The following is a 5,007-nucleotide window of genomic DNA, read 5'->3' on the forward strand; positions in this document are numbered from 1 at the left end:
GGAAATAAGCACCTCTTAGTAATTATAGATGCTTTAACTCAATATACAGAACTAATAGCGCTTAAAACTAAAACTGAGATTGAATGCGCTAGGAAGTTTTACGAGTGTTACATTTGTAAACATGGAATTCCACACATGATAATCTCAGACTCGGGTGGTGAATTTAATAATCACTTTCTTACCCCATTGTGTGAATTCCTTAGCATAAAAAAAATAAATACCATGATATATCACCCAGAGTCGAATGGGCTAGTGGAAAGAGCAAATAGAAAAGTTTTAAATATATCAACCCTTTCGCTGCGGATATTCAAATATGGATGTTGCACAGCTCTGTGCACATTTTCACTGAAAAACTCAAAATGCTCAAAATTTAAGGAAACTACGTTTTTTGTATTCTTTAACCTTTCGGTTATCAGAATCTAACAATATATTTACTTGAATATATCAATTTTTGCCTTTATTCCTCGATAAAAGGGTAATAATTGAGAAAAATCACAAAAATTCCTTTTCAAAGATGATTTTATTAATTCCATCAATAATCCTTCTCCCAATTCATCAGTGACTCATACATTTATTTTCAACATTGGCAACGCTTTTTGTACACTTTATGGGTATGATATGTCTCAAAACATGGAATGATAAAAAGAGGGGGCTTTTCAACATATTGATCACAAAAACAGGTTGTTTGCTTTCTTTTACATTCGCCTTTACCTTCCATCAAGCAATTCTTTGGCAGGATAGAGCATACAATACATTGGGGTTTGTGGTTTTTGTCAACATATTGAGCTGGAAAATGCCTTTCAGTTAATTTAGATTCCATTGGATTTGAAAATCTACCCCTTCTTTGAGTCTTACTCCCCTTATACCCTTCTAGCATAGTGGTGATAATTTTTTTTCTGAATTTTTTCTGATCTAACTTATTAGTTGGATTCTGGATGTTGTAGCATATGTTTGAGTCTACTAATACTGCTTCTATAATAAAATGCCAAAGGGGTTGGTACTATTTCTGACTCTTTCTTTTGTAAGGATATGTTGAGCATAGCAGATCAAACTTATCGACTCCTCCCATATTGTACTCCACATAAACACAAGGCTTGTCTATTTCTCGGTCACCCTTTTTTGAATAAAGTTTCACTTTATATGTACCAACTGTTCCAAGGCTTGACAGTAAATTAACCCTGCTCGTGTCTTGCCAAGAACAAGCAAGCATTTTACCATCACTCCTTACCCATGTTACTGGCAAAGCTCCCTTTTTCACTATTATCTGTTTTATTTCAGTTGGCAGACCCTTTCTATTCACCCTAACTGTTCCACAAGCTAAGATTTTTTTTGAAGCAGTTTATCAAAAAGAGATACACTGTTATAAAAGCTGTCCATATAAATAATATGACCTTTATTTTCATAACCCTCTAACAATGACAGAACAACATGAGTACCCAACCCATCTGATAGCTGACGAGCAGTGTCTTTCCCAGTATACACATCAAACTTCAGTAGGTAACCAGTATGAGCATCTGTCATAGACCAAACTTTTATTCCCCATTTAGTTGAAGGCTTTGATGGTAAATATTGTTTGAAAAATAACCTACCTTTAAATTTTATCATGCTTTCATCAATACTGATTTCTCTATTGCTAACATAGTACTTCCCATATAAATCTTTTACCATATCTAAATTTGGCCTAATCTTAGAGAGCCTATCATTTGCATCTTTGTTATCATTATCACTAAAATGAATAGCTGATCTAATCAACTGGTATTTGTCCCGAGAAAATACTTCTCTGAATCCTGGAGTATCGAATAAAAAGCTATTTTCACTAAAGTAACTTTCAATTGTAGGCTTGTGAAGGATACCCATTGCTATTTCAATAGCAATAACAGCTTTTATGTCATCAGCAGTTACATCCGGCCATTGGTGGTATCTTGATCTTCTAGACAAAGGTTGTTTTGTAGCCATCATTGATTTGAAATACTTATTAGTTTCTTTTGCAACATGTTCGTAAATTTTTTCTGTAAAAAATCTTGTGAAACACTCATATGGATTCAAGTTTTCAAAGTTAATTATTTTATGATGGGTTGTATAATAAAAAACATTATCTAATTTGGTGTGATTATTGTAATCATAGTTCCTTTTATTCCATCCTAAAGAATTTGTCACATCAGCTGTGGGTGATAAGCTTGTTGATGGGAGTCTTCATTTATATCTTCATCAGTGGTATCATCATAATCATCATCATTTGGTTCATCAATATCTGACCCAAATTCCGAATCAGACCCAAACAAAATGTCATCAATTTTTTCTGAAGATACTTGACGAGAATTAGAGGCCATCTTACACCTGTAAAAAAAAAAATCTTACCTACACCCAGCGTTAAAAGGAAAAATTAAGAGGACAAAGTCAGCTGACGGGTAAAGGCAGAGCAATAACGAGCATTTTGCCAATAGTATAATGATAATATAACTTACAACTATATATAAAATTTACCCAACTGTAACATAAGAATTTATTATCAAATTATATCTTTGCTCACAACTCATACGAAAAAAAAATTAAGTAATAAAAAATGAAGGCACCAATAGGCTAAGAGCACAGTCTGAATATCAGCTGAAAAATGTAAACAAAGGCACAATGCTTTCGTTTTAGGAAACGAAACTTCTTTTCTCGTAAATGTGTTGGTTATTTCACTATTATTCATTTAGTTTAGTAAATGTATATACTGATATCTAGAAACACCAATATCTGCCACATTTTCATCTTCCAATACAATGAAAAATGTTTATCTTCATGGCAACTGTTCAGCTCTAATGTAAAGAAACTTTCACAGTTCACTTTCGGCAAAAGAACTTTAGAAATAATAATATAACGATAACTTTATAAATAATATTGATTTATATTGCAAAAAACATGCATATGTATCATAATTTCATGTTGACACAACGTAAAAATAACAAATAGTTACCGAAATCACTAAGTGATTGGGAGAAGAATGACGGGAGCTTCAGGGGGCGGGTAGTTCATAAAATCGGCAACAGATGGCAGTGTGTAGAAGCCATTTGAATCGTCAGCAAAAGGTGCTAAGCTTGAAATTTTTTACGTGGTGTGGAGTAAAGTTGTTCTCCGCAGTGAAAGGTTATGAATCTGAGTAAACTAAAGTCGTTCTCCGCAGTGAAAGGGTTAAGAGTAACACTAGGGGGATCAGACCCCAACTGGGATATTGCAATACTGGCGGCACTGAGTACTCTGAATCATTCATATCATATATCAATTAAAATGTCACCGCATGAAGCATTGCATGGTACCCCCGTTAGAACGTCTTTCCATGTATTAACGCCTACAACTAATCTATCAAATCCTTTAAAAGAATGTATAAATGCAAGCAAAAGTTGATATGATATCCTTCGAAAGAATTTAGAAGAATCACAAATCATAATGAAAAGGAATCATGATAAAATAGCGAAGCCAACTAAAACATATACTGTGGGTGATAACGTGTATATACAGATCAATGTGCGTAAAGGACTAAATTATAAACTAACAACTAAGTTTGAAGGCCCATTTAACATTTTGGAAACATTAACGGCCAATAGGTTTAGAGTTCAAAACGTATCCCAACCCACGGATGAGAGAATAGTACCATTAGCTCGCACACATAAGAAATTTAAAAAAAAAAAAAAAAAAGAGAGGGAAAGAAGTGAGGGAAATTTTTTTTATTTTATGTGATTAAAAGTTTTCTTCTTAATACAGGAGTAATTACATATATTTTTCTCGTTACAGGTTTCCAAGATGAATTTTTTGTTGTTGGGATTGATATTGTTCGCTCAGACATTTTTCTCGTGTGGGATGAGCTCTAAAACTAAAAGTATAGATTTTAAATATGGCACTATAGTTGAAAGACAAGAAGACGTTTTTATTACATCGAGCATCGTAGTTGTAGAAGTGAATATGCAAGCAATTTTTCTTCCAGAGAATGATGTCACTAGCTTAAAAACCGCCATTTCAAGGTTTTCTGTCTCATTGGATGAGTTCCATAGAAGACATTTTCATTTGACTACAGAGAGTTCGCTTGGATCGACATTAAAACTTGCAGAGATGCTATCTGATGACTTGCAAAATAAGACTTACGAGACAGAATCTTTGGCTTGTGACCTTTTGATGTGGACTGTAGGACACGAACATAGAGAAAGACGAAATCCGTTTATTTATGCTGCATTAAACATCTTTGGGTCTATTGCAAGTTTAGGTTTAGGAATTTCCAATCGTCTTAAGATTAGTAATCAAAATAAGAAAATTGAGTTCTTGACTCAGGAAGAGGAATTGATTATGTCAGAACTAAGGATTCAGTTAGCTTCAATCAATCAAATTATGGATTTATTAAATGAACATTCAAGTAATATCATTCAGATTATGGAAGTACAGGATTTGTTGGCAACGTTGACATATTATGATTCAAAGATAGATCGCATACATAACAGAATTGCACATTTCATTGAGAAATCCAAGGATTATGTAGAACCTATCACGTTAGCAACTAAAGGTGTACTGTCGCCTCATTTGTTGCCTATAAATTACTTAAAGTTAGTTCTGGAGAACGGAAGGGATAAACTAGGCTACGTTCCTTTGCTAGGCGAACGTAGGATAGAATTATATTACAGCCTAATTACAGTAAGCGTTGAAAATAACAAGATTAGGATTACAATTCCCTTTGATTCTTCTGATGCCTGGCAATCTTACAAGATATCACCATTTCCGACTTTCATGACGAATCACTCAAATCCTGTAATATCCAGTTTGACAGGACACGTATTGATTTCCCAAGGCAAGGAAACATATACGGTCATTAAAGACTTAAATCAATTAACTCATTATTAGAAAAATATGTACAGCTGACTCATTTGAATTCCATAAGAACTTAATGGATTCATGCGAGTTAGGTATAGTGCTAGACAGTGCTCTCTCCCATACAAGTGAAAATTGTCTGGATAAGCTTTATCCCTTTGACAATAATGA

General features: G+C 33.8%; 1 pseudogene; it reads right to left on the bottom strand.

Annotated features, from left to right (window-relative positions):
• Positions 1–972: 972 nt before the first annotated feature.
• LOC137651537 (piggyBac transposable element-derived protein 4-like) lies at positions 973–2,330 on the bottom strand (annotated as a pseudogene).
• Positions 2,331–5,007: the final 2,677 nt, after the last annotated feature.

The sequence above is a fragment of the Palaemon carinicauda genome, chromosome 13, assembly GCF_036898095.1.
Source record: "Palaemon carinicauda isolate YSFRI2023 chromosome 13, ASM3689809v2, whole genome shotgun sequence".
Taxonomy (NCBI): Eukaryota; Metazoa; Arthropoda; class Malacostraca; order Decapoda; family Palaemonidae; genus Palaemon; species Palaemon carinicauda.